We start from the raw sequence: 18,491 nt of genomic DNA on the forward strand, positions 1-18,491 counted from the left end.
TGTGTGTGTGTGTGTAAAATGGAGGTAGACCAATAGAATAGAAGAGAAGAATTAGATGCCAATAGGAGTAGAGGACACGAAAGAGCTGTGTGTGTGTGCGCGCGCGCGCACTGACATGGGTTTCTATGTAGTGCATTTGTGTTTATGTTGGGTTTATTAAGAGTTATTAGTAAACAAAAATCACCAATAACATCCTAATTTGCATTCAAAGTGGATTCCTATTCATCCTATTTCGACCCACATAAGAATACTTATGCATCAACACATACTTATCTTGACATCATTCGTTTTATTTTGGTATGCAATCGTAAAACATGCATAGGTTTTGAGATAGAAATCAATGTGTTCTTCTAAACAAATCAATGAATTTTGAAAAGCACATTAATGGTATTATTTGTCTCAAATCATTGAAGATAAGTGTGCAAATGATGCTTGAATATAATAAGTCGGGGACATGTGTTGTTTTAGAGATTGCAAAAAAGGTGCTAAGGAAAGGTTTTACATGTAGTTTAACATTAACAAATATATTGCAGGCACATGTAGAAAGTAGAATAATATATGCTTAAGGGAATAAGCCCAAACTTTTCCAATGTACCCACCATGGATTTACATGACACATGCACAATTAGTACAATATAAAAGTCCTTGAAATATTATGGTCACCAAGTATATACATCTACTTGCACATGATTTCATAATGCAATGTTGTTGATAAGTCAACATGAGAGTACATCTCAAAGGATATACAAATAACCAAGAGTTTAAATGGCATACAATCTTTAGAAAGTTACAAGAATTCTTTAAACTTGCATTACTATTTGACATTTACAATAGCTTTTGCCTTGTCCCCCCCCCCCCCCCCACACACACACACACACACACACACACACACACACACACACACACACACACACACACACACACACACACACACAGAGAGAGAGAGAGAGAGAGAGAGTGTGTGTGTGTGTGTGTGTGTGCAATCTTTAACTTGCACAACCTTTGTAAAATTCACCCTATCTACATTTAAAGCTAGGATCTCAATGATAAGATTAATGATGTGCACTCTTCTCATCCTTATTCTCTTCTATGTGACATTGTGTACTTGCAAAGACATGTTTGTTTGATGGTAGTAGGAAGTTAAACCATTATAGAACTACTAATACCAACATCATTTGCAACATTATTAAAGAGAGCTTGAGATGGTGAGGAGGCTAGGAGGGTGATGGGAAGGGGTTAATGGATATGGAAAGAAGGTTTGTTTAGGAGGAGAAGAATATGTTTATTATGAGTGGTAGGGTAAATGGTAGGGCATAGAAGGGGTTGGGGGAAAGGTCATTTGTGGAGATCACACAAAACATTGCTTGAAACTTCGTGCACCACAACAACAAATTAATTGCACTTCAATCAACGTGCTTTTCAAAGAGATTACCTATTTGTGAGCATGAGTATCCTTTATATGTGCAACAAACCTAGTGGAAATGAGAATATACTTATCATGTATGGCATATAAAGTGCCTTGACAAGTAGAGTGATCTCTACTATAATATACTAGCAATGGGTAGTAGTCATGCCCTGTGTAGCATGGCATCATTGCAAAGTGAGTGAGATTATTTTAAATATCTCTTCATGATAACTTACATTGAGATGTAGAGTTCCATTGCAATTTCATGTCGAGCCTTTTAGGTTCTTAGTCACACACCCTTGTGCAGTCTTATGATCAATGATGATTGCTTTTCCATCTTTGAATTTCTTCCATTTCCTAGTTTCTAGCAATTCCCTAGACCATCATTTAGATGCAATTCTCTCATTTTAGGATCCCTCTTTTGGTTAAGAATGCATTTCTATGTTCCGTTTTTTCAAATGTTAGAATTAGGGTTTTGTGCTTGCATTATTTTTGTTGATCCACCATGCACTTGCAATGACTCTTAGACCTCAATGCCTTTATGCCCTCTTGTGGACTCCCCCAATTTGCCCAACTTGTGACCCTTATATGCAAGGCAAGTGCTCTTCTTCATGTCTCTTGCTCCATAATTTCATTCATGGTCTCTATTTTTTTCACAGACATGACATTCTTTTTTCTTGCCATTTTGATTGATTTTGCACTTTTGTTTATTATAGCTTTACTTTGCATGGCTAATTTTGCAAATGTCTTTATTTTCTTCTCTGTATGGGTGTTGAGTTCCTTAAGCTCTATTTCAAGTTGAAAATCAATGTGCCCATATGCTCCCCTACCTATCTCTCATAACCATGCCTTTGAGCTTGCTTATTATTGTGTCTCTGCTTGTCATTTCCTCTTTCCCTTTGGCTCTCTAAGTATTCATAATCTCAAGTTTTTTTTTTCATTTCTTTCATGATTTCATTGCACGTTTTTGCAATGCCTTCTTTGATCATTAGCTGCATTCTCTCATACATTCTGTTATCTTTGGCATGGGGAGCTTTCCTCACATTATCGAGCTGATTTGAAGAGGTGCCTCCTTTGACATTCTTGGGTTTTCATAGGGATGAGAGATATGTCTTGCTTGTCAACAGTGTTGTTTGCATTCTTTTTCATATTAATGTTTCAATCCCGTCCCATCAAGTGCAATTCCAATTGTCAATTGAATTGGAGTCATATTCATCCTTGACTGTGTATGGAGCCTATGCAATTAATCTTGATAAATTCTATTTGATGTTTTCACTTTTTGCATTAAGATGCAAGTGCATTTGACAACTCATGTGTGTTGTGAAGTTAGCCAACACACAACAACTTAACGATAACAAATAAAGTATCAATGAAATCTTTGACTATTCAAGCATGCAATTATTACTGCATAAAGAAGTTGAGAAGTCCCATAACTATTTATTGCATTCAGTGTTCTTCAAATGCATGTATTCGAGACCTCTGATTCTTTTTCAAGCAAACATTATCCATCAATCTAAGGTTGATCTCGATTACACTTTCTCCCATGTCTCAATGAAACAAAATATGCCCACATGCCTATATCACTCTTCACAAAAAACAAATTTGATAGCAGATACAAAAACCTTTAACTGAAAATGCCGGAGAAATTTTTAAATCAAATTACATGTATTTGTCATTTTGATAGCTAGAATTTTGCAAATTTTAACATTTTAAACCTTATTCTTTAAATTTTGAAGGTATTTAATGGGAAGTTGTGCATTAGGTTTTATGTTAACCGTCGGTTTTTCAAGAACAACGAGTCTTAGCCGAATATTATTGCTTTCTTTCTTATTTTATCATCCAGGGGAGACATATGAGAGGGTCATTACTCATTTGGCCTCTCTAGAAACGTGAGATGTGCCTCATCCTCCAACGACTCTCAGTTGTAAAAAACATATGGTAATCCAATTATCCTCAATAAGCGTTGCAAGATCTTGAAAGTCATGATAACATACAACTCATGAAGGATATAAGAAGTCACAATTACATTTACATGTTGTGATTTATTGCTATTTATCTATTTCATGTGCTAAGGAAAATTCTCAATCAAAGTAATCACGACAAGTAGCCCAAAAAAGATGATGATGATGGTGATGAGAGCATATAGGGGGAGAGAGAGAGAGAGAGAGAGAGAGAGAGAGAGAGAGAGAGAGAGAGAGAGAGAGAGTGTGTGTGTGTGTGTGTGTGTGTGTGTGTGTGTGTGTGTGAGTGAGTGACTGTGTGTGTGTGTGTGTGTGTGTGTGTGTGTGTGTGTGTGTGTGTGTGTGTGTGTGTGTGTGTGTGTGTGTGTGTGTGTGTGTGTGTGTGTGTGTGATGTTTCCTTTCTCAAGTGAGAAAAAGTGATTGATCCTCTCGTTATCATCTGGCACACTCTAGAGGTGTTGCACTGTGCCCTTCCTTTCTCAAAGTGGGAAAAAGTGATTGATCCTCTCGTTATCATCTAGCACACTCTAGAGGTGTTACACTGTGCCTTTTCAATAACAATTGGAAAGCCTCCCCAAACCTCGTGTTAATATATAGTCCCCTTGTTTTCCACATGTCACACTCTAGATGTGTTGTTGCAGTGTGCCTTTATGATCATCATTCGGCAAGCCTCTTCAAACCTCCTGTTAATACATAGTATTGATGGATCGATTTTCCATAACTTTAACTACTTTCAACTCCCTAACAAGATTAGCAAATTTTAGCACTACACTCGCAATCTATGTCATATAATAGGACCATTACTTGGACACCAATACTTAGGGAATGGGTTAAGAGATGGATCATGTGAACTACTTTGAAGAAAAAAAGGTTGTAACCTGAGGTATTTAGAAAAGCAAAGGATTCAAACTCAATGCAAATGCCAAATTAACTTCTTCTAAAATGCAAAATTTCCACTTGCACAATTAGATTTACCACCATAATTAAATAAAATGCATGACACTTCAAATGATGCCATTTTGATGGATTGATGTGTTTGGTTTTGGGGAAGAATGGTTACTCTATGCATTGCTTTTGGTTTTAAAGTTGTTTTGATTATCGAAGCTAAAAGGCAAATACACTATGAAATGTTGCTCCAAAGTGAGTTGAGAATCGAGATTAAATATAGCCATTGATAAAATTAGTGGAAAGCTCGTTGGACACTCAAACAACATGAAAGAAGCCTTTATTGTTATCAAATTCATTTAACATTCACACACATCCAAATCCCCCATCCCCGCCCCCCCCACGTCCCCCCCTTAGGGACACCCAAGCAAAAGAACTCAATAAAGATGCCCCTTAACCACTCCTTATAAGACACAACCACTCCCACTCTAAGCAAGAGTGCGAGGAGCTACTATGTGATGAGCCATTGCTAGAGAAGAGTGAAATAAGGATCCTCCTATGGAAGAGCAAATCAAAGAGCCAATCTCTCTTGTCTTGTCACACTAATTGCCTACTCTAAACTCTACTTGAGTGAGGAGTCTAATATGTTGTCCGTGCACTAAAGCAATGAGATAGGTATCAACCCAAATGAAGAAACAATGAATATATCATTTCATCTAGCAACCAAATTTGTACACCTCAAACCAAATCATTGTAGCCCAAGTCCACAATTTTTGCTTGTGCTAGTTACTAATTTAAAAATAACTTATTGTCTTGAAATGGATGTGTTCAATATGGTAAAGAAGAGCATCATAAATCTTGTTAGTATGCTTAAATTGAGATGAAACTTTATGTTGTTATTACTCTCTACATTGACATCCTTCATTGTACTTGTACAGTCAAGGAGGCCTAGGAAGTTGATTGTGATGTATACTAGGCATCCCCCTAGGAGCCTATGCCTAGCCGCCTATGTATTACTACCTTGACAATACATGCACACCTCTACATTGTAGGTGGCGAGTGCCCATCACAGTCACTTAATTCTTTATTCTTGTAGTTACATTTGAATAAAGGGAAGGCCAATCACACGTTGTGACTATTGGAGTTTCCACATCTTGTGTGTGTCTCTCTCTTGCTCTTGCTTCTTCCACCATAGCTCTTGCTTTCACTCTGAACTCACTTTCTTCAACTGGTATCACAGCCAACCATTTGAGTAGCCTCTTCATCCTCTGCTTCAACTTGGATTCAAAGCTTCAACTTAAGGTTTCATTACAACTATTACTTCTTTCTCTTGAGGTATGCATTGAATCTTTCCTTCTTCCAGCTTGTTCCAACTTGCTCCGCGCTTGTTGAAAAGCTTTCCAAGCCTTGGCTAAGCCTTGTTGAGTGCTTTTTGAGTTGATGAGCAATCATTTTATCTATTTTAAGTGGATACAGAGCATGCTGTAGAAGTCATAGACAGCCATAGTGATAGCAGTGTTGTATTTTGGCCATAACTTTTGCATACGGTATCGAATTTAGGTGCTCTATAGCTAGAAAGGAAGAGCACAATGAGATCCAAAATTTGGGTAGTCACAAAGTTGTTTCTATGCAGTTTTTTGTTCTCTATTTTACACAAAATAGACTTGTTTTAGTTTGGATAGCAAACAGTAATGCTTTTGGGACTGATTTGACCTTGAAATAGCTCAAATTTCATTTTCATTTCAATGCTATAATAATAGACTAGCAAGCATCTATTAGTGAAAAGCTTGTGCCTACTACTCATTGATGCTTTACAAGATACTCAATGGATGTGCTGCTACTTTGATTGCTATGTATACTTCCCGATATATTATGATATGCTTTTGAGCTAAGATTTGAGCTCTGTTGCATTGATATTGGCTATGGTTACATGCCTTAGTTACTCATCAGTGGCCTATGCAGTTATAGGCTTAAAGAATATATTGGGTTTATGCTTTTCGGATATATACTCCATGGATCTTGGATGTTTGGATGTCATTCACTTGATGTTTTAAGCTTTGCTTGCTCATTTGGCATTCGACTTTTGCTTTAGTGGGAGCTACTCGACTTTATGTACCGAGCCACATTGACACTTGGATATACTATAGAGACTTTGGTTCATGCAGTTGAGATTGAGCTTATTACAATGCGACAATGGATCTCATTGTAACATATACATTCTCTCTTGATATTTATTGGATGCAGTTACGCTATCATGGACTGATTTAATCTCTTAGCTTAGACCTGGTACTTATGAACTGGCAGGGTATTGTCAATGGCATTTATATGCTTCTAGGTTATGCCATGAGCTTTTGCTCAGTGGGTTATGCATTTGGCAATTCTCTTTATTTACCCTTGAGATCTTGAAAAATGATTTTTTATGCCGAGAAGTGCTTAAAAATAGCCAAAAAAATCAATATGATTTTAAGCGACAAGGCCCAAAAGTACCTTAAAGACCCATTGGATGGAGGTTGGGGAATTTTCATAATTTCTTGTCATTTGTGTTTTACATGTTTTGACCTTTGTTTGAGAGATTGAGACTGTTGGTGTGGGTGCAAATCTAGTAAGATATACAAACTCTGCAAACCTCATTATTTTTGCAAATAGATTGCAGGTGTTAGATGTGATAGACTATATTTGGATACTATAATATTTGCAAACAAATTGCAGGTGTTAGATGTGACAGACTATATTTAGATACTATCAAACCTTACAAGTGTTACTTAGGGTATGCTTATGTACTAAGTTCAGTACATGTGATAGTTTACATGAATTAGTAGTAGTTTTTTTGGTTTTCTACACAACGTATGAGGGATTTAATTAGATTGTTAGTGATAGGCTTGAGAAGCATAACTTTCATGCTTGAAAGCGTAGATGATTGATCAATTTCCTTATGGATAAAGATCATTCGGACTACATTGAAAGAGATAATGTTGAGGCTCCAAAGTTACCAAAAGAAAATGTCATGCTTGAGCAACCCAAGGCCTTTAAGAAATGGAACCAAGGTACTTGAAAAGTTATAGAGTGTCTTTCCATCAGTGTTTCAAATAATATGATTGGGCATATAGAGGATGCAAACAGTCCTACATAAGCATAGAATAAATTAGTCAAACTATTTCGTATCTAAGCTAGAAAGTTGGAGTTGAAGTATAAGTTAAACAATATCAAATGTGGCAAACTGTTTATCAATGACTATCCATTGAAGATTAAGAGCATTGTTGAAGGTCTTGGATCTATTAAAGTGTAGGTTGATGATGATGATATAGTGGTTGCAAGTTTGGATGGTTATGAATTTCCATCAATACAAAAGACACTATTCTTGATTTTGTAGATCTAATGTGTAGTTGATATTAGAAAACAAAAACTTTGGTCTTGCTATATCATTTTCATAAAGCAAGAATAGTGCAAAATAGATGCTCTAGTCTTAACACAAGTAGAGGTAGAAGTCACGGTGGTAGAGGTTGTAGTGGTGTCCATTATGGGCAAAATCAAGGGCAAATCTCAAGACTCACAAGAGCAATTATATACAGGTGGTAGAGGTTGGTCTCAAGGTAGGGGGAACCCTAGAGAACATCACAGACAAAATGTAAGCTATGATACCATAGAGGCCGGTCTCAAGGTAGGGGAAACCATATAGAACATGGCAGACAAAAGGCAAGTTATGATAACATAGAATGCTATAATTGTGGTTAGAAAGGTGTTATATCATATAACTATCCAGAAAAGAAAAGAAGTGAAAATAACAGAAATGGGAGAAGATGCATTACAAGTATGCATCTACCAATAATTGGTTTAATAATGAAAAGTTTTTTGTTATGCAACATATGATGAATGCAGTGAATGCCGATGTATCGACAATAATGACTAATGATGTATGGTATGTAGATTCAAGGGCTTCTAACCTTATGACCTCTCATGGAGAATGATTTAGAGAAATGAAAAATGCTAAAATACATGCTTCTCTAGAGACATGATAGTACAACTCATCTTATTGCTCATGTTGGGAGTGTCCCATTATCTATGCAAGATGGAAAAATTAAGTGTATGCTGGATATATTCCATGTGCCTAGCATCACAGAGAACTTGATTTTTGTTGGACAAATGGTGAGTAAGGATTGCAAGTAAAGTTCAAGTATAATGGTTGCTTTATAGAAGATTTCAAAAATCAATGCAAACTGCTTGCAAAAGGCAAACATGTGGGAACTATGTTTATCTTGGATGTAAATGTACTCAAGATGATGGCTGCTATATTTACACAAGGCCTAAGAGTTGTGACTGATATTGATATTTAGTATAAATGTATTGGCTATGTAAATGTGTAGCGATTGAAGAATATACAGTAATGTGGAATTATGAGTGGCTTGCCTAAGTGGCTGATATGCAAAAAGTCTATGAAGCATGCCAACTTGGAAATTAGATAAGGCATGCATTTCATCATGATAAACATGTAAGTATGCATTTACTTAATGTCATACATTTGAATGTGTGGGATCCTACAAATACTACATCAATGGCTTCATGTAAGTATATATAATCTTTATCCATGATCGTACAAGGAAGGTATGGGTGTATTTCATGAAGGAGAAAAGCATTGTTCTCTCACTTTCAAGATTTTAAAAAATTGGTTGAGAAACAAATAGGTGTGTAAATTAAGTGTTTGAGATCGTATGGAGGGGGGAAGCACCTCTCCAATTAGTTCAATAATTTACAAAAATAGCTTGGATTTCAAAGGAATTTTACATGCAATTATACTCTGTAAATAAATGTTGTTGCTAAAAGGAAAAACATGTACATCATAGAAATTTCATAAGCCTTGATGTCCAAAATAACGTGTCTCGTTCTTATTGGGCTGAAGCTATCTCTACAATTGTGTATATAATGAGCAGGACTTCCACTACTACACAATGCATGATTTGATACTAGAGAAGAAGTTTACTGGCAAGAAATCAAATTTACCACATGTTAAAGTATTTGGATTCATTGCATATATACATGTTCTTAATGACTGAGAAAGAAGGTGGATATGAAAGCTAAAAAGTGTGTATTTGTTGGCTATTTCCTTGAGAAAAAGGGTTACATGTATTATAATCTAATTGCACATAAGTTACAGGTAAGCAAATATGTTATGTTTAATGAGACGAGTATTTGATATATTGCTAAAAAAACACATTATTGTAGATGATGTGAAAGAAAAGGTGATTGCAAAAAATGTGGGTCCATAGTCACAAACATTGAGCGGGCTAGAAGAGTCCTATTCTAATAGATCTATTGAGAGACCATGGAGTGGAAGGTTTCATGTGAATAGCAATCCTACAAGTGTTAAAATTGTATTACATAAGGAAAAAGAAAAGGAGGTTGATTCACTTGGTATGCCAAATGTTCTTGCAAACTATTCACATGTAGATGGTGAGTCTGATGGCTCAAATCAGAGTATGAATGATGTGTTTGATATTCCAATCATTCATCCACCTAGTGTAAGAAAAACCAAGGTTGATGTAAAGAGATCATAGAGTGCTCCACAAATGCACAAATCAATGAGAGTAAGGTATCCCATAAGCAGGTTGACATATGATGGTTATGTTACTTGCCATTATGTATATATGGTAAAGGTTATAAAATCAATTGAGCCCACTTGTTTTGAGGATGCTATTGGTCATGTGCATTTGTAGAAAGTCATGGATAAAGAAATGGTTGTATTGGATGTAAATCAAACTTGGGATATGGTACAATTGCTTGAAGGAAAGAAAACTACAGGTTACAAGTAGCTTCACAAAGTAAAACATAATGTAGATAGAAGTGTGAATAGTACCAAGTAAGATTGGTTGCCAAAGGTTATCCAAAAACTTATGGTACTGATTATGAGGAGACATTTGCTCTAGCGGAAAATAGCAATTATAAGAGCTATCGTTGCAATGGTTGCTACAACAAAAGGTTGGGTTTGCATCAAATGGATATAAAGAATGCATTTTTACATGGTGAGTTGCAAAAGAAAGTTTATATGGAGTAGCCATAGGGTTACAGAGCATGGTTCACCCTGATTATGTGTGTAGTCTACGCAAAGACTGAAACAAGAACCAAAGTACGGCATGATAGGATAACATAGTATTTTATCTCTATTGGTTTTCACATTGGAAATGTTGATCACTTGCTTTATGGACATCAAAATGATAGGGACATTGTTGTGATTACCTTGTATGTGGATGATTTGATTGTTGGGGGTGATAATGTGCAAGAGGTGGAGCATATGAAGAGTCTTCTCAAGAAAAAATTTCACATGAACTATTTGGAGGAGCTAAATTACTTTCTTGACATTGAGGTGATAAGAATAGCTAAGTGTTGATGTGGATGAGATATTGAAGGATCCCACAATGTACAAGAAGATGATAGGAAGTTTGATCTTCAGTACCATCACTAAGCTAGATTATAACTATACAATTGGCTTAGAGAGTCAATTTATGCAAGTGTCTCATAAGCGTCATTTGGACAGTGTGAAATATACCTTATGGTACCCTAAGGCCACATTGGATTATGGTATTCTTTTATGAGGTTGACTCGATGGTGACCTTATTTGGTTACATTGATGCAAATCGGGCAAGCAATGTGTTTAATAAGAAGTCCACCAGGAGCAACCTATTTTCCTTTGGGAGTGGAGTTGTGACATACAGTGTAAGAAACATCCCACTCTTGCATTGTTGAGTATAGAGGTAGAGTATAGGAGTGCTACTATGGCAATATGTGAGGTAGTTTGGATGCAAAAGCTACTTGATAATTTGGGGATATAGATAGACATGAGAGTTATCATTTATTGTGACAACATGAGCAACATATAGTTGGCTACAAACCCAATGTTTTATTCATGCACAAAAACACATTGAGGTTCATTAGCATTTCATTAGAGAGCGGGTCTTGGTAGGTGACATGATCTCATAAATGTGAGCATTGTAATACTTCCATGCAATTAAAATTTAGTTGGTTAGTTCGAAAGTTAGTTAGTCAATTAATAAGTTAGTAAGGTTACTAGCTAAAGTAAAAACTAACTAGCAATTTTTATTTAATTAAAATATTTATTAAAAAATAAGAGTCATAATCCGACATTTTTCTCGGATTGACAAGGACCATAGCCACCCTTCACAGAAATTACAACGTGAATGAGAGTTATGAGCCATATTAATCACTAATGTTAATGTGTATAGTATGGATGGTCCAAAAATATTAGATTTTTGGGCAAAAACTAGCATATTTTAGATATTACTTATTGTAAATATCTTAAAAAGATATGAAAATTTCTAGAATAGGATGTCATGAAAAAAAGCAAGTCGTTTTTTCAGCTTGTTTTGGAGATTTAACACAAAAAAAATAAGGATTGGCAAAATTATGTGCGTTGTAAAACCACTTTACAGGTAGTAAAAAACACTTCGAACATGGAGAAGAAAGAGTGATCTAGAAGATTTCTAATTAAGTATCTTGGGGTTTTACTCCCTTTCGGAGCCAATGGAACCATCAGATTTATGATTTGAGCAATAGATCACTAATTTTTCTAAGATTCCTCCACAAAGAGCTCTTCTTCTTAGTCACAACCCTTCTTCTCTAAGTCACTATAAATATGAGGCATGGGGAGTAGTTAGAAGAGGCACAAGGAGACCCCGAGAGGATGCGAGAGAGAGGTAGAGAGAGGGAGGTAGAAGGATACCCCTCCAAGAGGCCGCGAGAAGGAGATTGAGAGAGAGAGAGAGAGAGGAGTTACCTCAAGAAGCTGTGAGGAAGAGAGTTAGCTCAATTCCCCCTATCTCAGTCTTCACCTAAGCCATCTTCACTTACTCTCTCCTATCTCAAACCCATTCCTCATTCTTTATCTCTCAAATCTACTTGCAGATGATGGCCCTCAAGTGAAAGATCTCTCCAAATGCTGAAACTCCCACCACAACCAACGAGACCATGGACCAAGGGACTGCAACTATGGGAAACACATCTCTTATAAATCAGGTGCACCCCATTATATTAGGAAAAGAAATTGGTAGAAAAGAATGTTTACATTAATTAATTGAGCATATTTTGAGATAGTAAGCGTACTAGGGAAATTTTGTTCATCGCATTCATCTTAGAGGTGATCGATTAAAATTACACTTAGAAGCCATTGATTTGCACATAAATTGCATAGAGATTTCATGCTAATATATACGAAAAGTTTCAAGAATACACATTAAACTGCAATTAAGCTAAATAGATTTTATGCTTTCGCATATTGGTTGAAATAATAGGAAATCTCATTGCATCTCATAAAATATAGATTGAACTTATGTTAGAGTACGTATGGGGTTAGTGCATCAAATAAATTCATGAAGTTATGATTTAAGCACCTGCATTAGAAAATGGAAAATAGACTTTTTGCATTGGAAATTATACAATAGTTTTGAAGGCTTTTTGATAACTCCTTTAAATTGCACTCATATCATGCATTAGACAGAATGCGCTTGTGAAACTGTGGGGCTAGTACATCAAATAAATTCACGAAGTTATGATTTAAGCACTTGCATTAGAAAGTAGAAAAGATACATTTTGCATTGAAAAGTATACAATAGTTTTGAAGGCTTTTTGATAACTCCTTTAAATTGCACTTATATTATGCATTAGATAGAATGCACTTGTGAAGCTACATCCATGAAAAAGAAAAGAAGATAAATGCATATCCCGCAAGTAGGTGAGCTAATCAAAACTTAGAATATTTTAGCCTTAAAGTTATGTGTAAATTATGGTAAAATAAACTTACTAGTCAATTGAATAATTGGAATAAGGGTTACGACATTTAGATTTAAACCTAGGTTCCACACCATACAATAGTAGTTAGCTATTGATTGATGATTGAGAATCATCGGATTCTTTTCCTCCTAAGCAAAACTGCTAGTACCAGTTGTGTTGGCCAATATCTCGTGACCCATGTAACTTCTTCTAATAAAGACACGTGGATTGTATTAAGTTGTCCTTACTAAGCCTCAAGTTTGCTATGATTTCTACTATCAAATCAGGAAGGGTATTTGGTATGGGAAAAACTTAAGTCTCCTAGGAAGTTGAGAGGATTACAAACCCTAAAATGTTAGGAGTAAATGATTTCTTTTCAAGCCCTATCTTACCTGAAGCTGAAAGGAATTCAAAACCCTTAAGTAACTTTATGAGTTACACGACAAACCCTAATTCAAGAAATGGGTAGGATTTGGTTGTAGGGAAATCAATGTCTCAAATTGCAATCAACATTGCAAGAATACTCCTTCATTCAAAAGAATGAGGAAGTTAAATTAGGTTATCTCTGGAAATCTCAGACGATAACAGGAATAAAGCCAATACTAGATGTTATCTCATCAAATCGAAATTTCCTTTGGCATAGAGAATAAAGAATTGTCTAGTACAAATTGTGCACTTTTGCTTGTGATTATACTTAGGATCACATGTTTGGAAAAAGGAGCTATATGATAAAAAGATTGATAAAGAATTCCTCAAATTGAATTCAGGTGTTAAACACCTAGGAGAGGCATGCTGAGACCCCCAGCTAGCCATCAACCCTATCCAAGGGGGTTTTTTTTATAGCCACGTTAGGAATGTGGACGGAACCCATCATGAGAGGTCTCTTCATAGAAACATCTATTCGTAAGAGGATGCTCGGGTGCCAAGGGGGCACTGTCTATAAATCCCCTGGGTCTTGGTCCTACTCAGATGGTCTACATGACTTGGAAAGGAATCTTAAGGCCCTGTTACTAGTGCAAGGGTGGAAACTTGGAGGAAAATAAGACATATCCTTACGGATGGCGGGAATCATCCTATGGATGGTATTTATATCCCAATTGAAATTTTAATATAAAGTTTACTTTCAAGGAATTTTTCTGATCTGTTTTTATGTCATTGCATAAAGTTACGTAAATGAACATGTGACTAACAAGTAATTAAGGAAGTTGCTTGTGTATATTACCACTAATGTTTCCTTAGGTAAGTAGGAAACTAAAGCTATCAAGGAAAGTGGGTGGGCGGTGTCGTACCACTACACGGATGTTAGATATGCTCAATACCCCACCCTCATAAGGTGCCACCAATGATCCATGGTGCTCAAAGTTGTAAGGCCCCCGTTATGAGGAGAAGCCAAATATGAGCCTAGACATTGGTTGAGTCCTGACTTGAAAAAAAGGTGACCATTGTGGGTCTAATCTTTGGGTTGTACTGAGTAGTTAAGCTGGTAGCAACTCGTGACACATTGCATCGAGTTGCGGGGTAAGGGAGTTAAAAGGGGCCCCTATTTTGGGGTTCGAGGGTGCGAGGTAAAGGAAATATTCCTTGGCCAGAGGCTCATATGGTAGGTCAATCATGCTGACCTAACCGCCTTCACGAGCTATAAAAGCTAAACCCCTTCACATCCATCGATCATCTATCTTTCACCCAGTCATAGTTGTTCCAACTAGCCTTAAGCTCTTCACCTATTTTCTGTCTAGATCGCCATCTAAGCTTCACTGTGGAAGCGCATGGGTGGACAGAGCCATCTCTGTATCAGTTGTTTGGAGCTAAAGAAATTTTCTAATTCTCCTCTTATCTGTTGTGTACTCTCTATCTCTATTTCTTTCTCAGATTCTGTTTGCTATACCATGTAATTTTTACAGCGGACATGGTGTGAAAAACTATGGAATGCATCATCATCCAACTTTTTATTGATCAAGAGAGTCAATGTGATATAGGTCATTAGTATTAGTGTGACACTACAAGATATAGGCCTTATACAGACGTTAAAAGCGACAAAAATGTAATAACAAAATTTACCCCCGTCGTCGCAAAAAGCATCGTTATTGGTGATGCCATAGAATAGTCGGTATCAGCGTCATTATCCACATCGCTATTTGCGTACCAACGCAAATATCGACGCTCTATGATGCTAATAACGATGCAAATAATGACGCGTGCAGGTAAATTTGCGACGCTAAGTTAGGGGGGAGGGTCACTCATGAATATATGTATATATAATGTGAGTTCAAAATAAGGGGTTTCTTAAACACCATTTTTATACATTTTTTACATATAGAAGGGTGTCATATAAAAGGGTTACTTATCGATTGAATAGAAAAGGGCTGTGTTTTATTGAAGAAAAATTCACAGATTAGGATATTTATAAATAGGCCATGAATGCACGTTATATAGAGAATATATATATAGTGAACCCCCCGAGGACGCTAATAGCAATGGTAACAGGGGAAAAAAAATTTGTGGTGCTAGCTTTATTTGGGCCATACAAAATAGTTTCTGCACTGTGTACAATGCTCGTGTAAACAAAAACAAAGTGTACTTAAATCATAATACTTGTACATGAAATAAATGCATGATCACATAATGAAAGTGACTGGTACAATCATGACAAGATATCACTACTACATAGAAAATGTCTACACAGATTAGGCGACTAAAAAAGAAGGGTGTGTGAGCTCTAGGGATCCAAGGGCGAGCTACATATCCTTGCCATCTGAAAGCTTGTCCCACCACAAAGGAGCATCGAATGGACTCTGCAAAAAAAGAAACAACTACATATCAGTCCACCATACAATAATGCATTCTAATTAAACATGGTAACTATAGACAAGAAAGATGAGTGATGTACAGGGCTACTGCGTCTATACAATCGATCGATCAATGCAGTGAGACCATGCCTCTCTGCATATCGAGTCTCAAGGCCGGTCGGATCGCGATTTGTAATGGAGTGCTGCAAAGAAAACAAAATACTAACTGTTCGAAACAGGATTGTCAATACAAAGGATGTTGTAAAAAAATAAGCAAGCAAAATAAAAGAAAAACTTACAAAGTCCTCCAGATATGTCATGTGGCCTCTAGTCATACCCGGCCTCTAGTCGTACCCTCGCTGCCTCGCGATGCTGACTCCAATGTCCTGGAGAGTCTGTAGCCACCTCCCTCAGTCGGCGCCAATCATCCGCGTCCAACCACTCGGGCTTTGCAGTCCCATTCTTGAGTGCCTTGCGTGCGTCTGATCGTCTGTGTGACATATATGCACGCATGCAGTCCATCATCAAGCCCGTATAAAATCTATCTGCCCTGGTTGGAACCGGAAACTCCTCATGCAAGGATGCTACTATGTAGTCCTTGCTCCCTTCTGGTATGTTTTTCCAATGATCAAAGACGTTGTGCCGAAAAACTTGTTAGCACAACTCTCTCATGTGAGCCATCACCCTCCTCCCCTCATCATTCATGATGATGGCTCCTGACCTATCATCGACAAGATAGGCATATCCCTCTAGGATATGGCATATCCCTCTAGGATATGCCTAAGATGGGTCCTCTCCCATCTGCATCCATGCTCCTGGGCATATCCAGGAGACCCTTGTACATCCGGTGTACAAATCGGGGTAGTATCTATCGGTGTAGCATCCATAGGGGTGCCACTTGCAGATGGCTGAGCAAAAGTTGGAGTAACTGGAGTAGACGTCTCCACATGTGTGACAAATCTTGGAGGTGACGCAACTCTAGCAGAACGATGAGACGGAGACACCGTGTTTGTGCCCTCCACAACAACCACTTGAGCCACGCTCCCTAGAACCGCCATGAGAGCGAGGAGTCGCACCTGTATCATGTGCCAACTGTGGGCTCAATGCCTTCCTATCTCTACAGCATCCCCCTGACCCTGAAGCACTCCCTCCCTCTGGCCCAAGTCTGGAGCATCAACCTTGTCTGCTCGAAGCTGAAGCATTTGATCGCACAGAACTAGATCTAATAGAGCGGCCTGACGATGTCCGAGATAGCTCCTGGTCCGCCATGTCTCTGAATCTCGCCATCTGATCTGGAGACATGCCCGTGAAGATATCTTACAACTCCTCATCACTCATCCCTCGACTCATCCTGAAAAGGTCACATGCACAGACAAAAAATGATGTTAGCATAATCAATTTAAATCATACAAAGCACGGTAATATAAATCTTAAAAAAATGATCTCACTTAAAATGCATATCTTATGTACTAAGCGATTAGTCAACAAATTGAGTAAGTGGATGCTCCAAGTATGAAGTATCCTATGGTCCCATGTCAATCTCCTGACACAACTCCGCATACACTCGAAGGTCAATAGACATGTCACCACAAAAGGATGAGTCCACCTCATTCTCAAAGAATTCTTGGACTCCTATATTTCCATCATTGTTAGCCGATGTTGGCTCCTCTACATGCTCCAAGCTTTCGGTGGCCTCCACCCCTTGCAATATCGACCCCTCTATTTGCATATTGCCCTCATCTATGCTCGAAACATCGCTTTGATCATATACTCTCGCACTTCGGGGAGCTGAAGGTATAACATACCACCATCGAGGTTGTCGGGGGTTTGGATAGAAAATTACATGTTCACAAGCATGTACAAGAGATATTAAACTATTGTGGCATGTACCATGTCGCAATACAATTAACAAACAAATGAGTTCATGCACATGTTCACAATGGGCCGGCAACATAAAGGTGTCACACAAATCCGTCCATTTTTTTCAGAATCTATTTCGAGAAATTCAGATGGACCTTGTCGAAGTGTTGCTCCAACTTCTTCAAGTACCATTTTGAACCATTGCACATCGAATAGTATCATGGAGAAGCTACAAACATATTTGCTCATCGTTATCGTAGGCCCAGTAGAGATCAATACAGCAAGGTGCTCATCATTGATGAAGGGGATCTAGCAGGCCTGGTTTAAATATAAAAAATTGTTAGTCCCATCTTAACATTCCAACTTCACCTTACCTTGGGTTGCACTAGACTCTATATGGTTTACTACTTTTAGGTCTCTTCTACATTAATTTAAAAAAGGTATCTAGCTGTATAAACTATTTTTTACATCTCTTTCTCCTCTCTCTTATTAATGATTTTTAAAAAGGCAGCTCTCTCTTGTCTCTCATCAATAATTCTCTCTCTCTCTCTCTCTCATCCAAAAGTTATTTTTATGTCTCTCTCCCCCCTCTCCATTGAGTTCTAATACCTTCCTATTGAAATTTCTTACATCTAAATAAAGCCTATAAAATATATTGGAAGGGGATTAGAACTTGGGGGGATATATGGGATCCCAATATAAAAGGTTGGCTAAGCAATGTACAACTCATGACTAAATTTGGCCTACTTCCTACTAAAGTCAACATGGTAACCCTCAAAATGCAATTATGGGATCCACACCTCTCAGCAGTCATCAAT

Source organism: Lygodium microphyllum, chromosome 1 (genome assembly GCF_053477565.2).
Source record: "Lygodium microphyllum isolate KBCC chromosome 1, Lygodium_microphyllum_v1.1.10, whole genome shotgun sequence".
Taxonomy (NCBI): domain Eukaryota; kingdom Viridiplantae; phylum Streptophyta; class Polypodiopsida; order Schizaeales; family Lygodiaceae; genus Lygodium; species Lygodium microphyllum.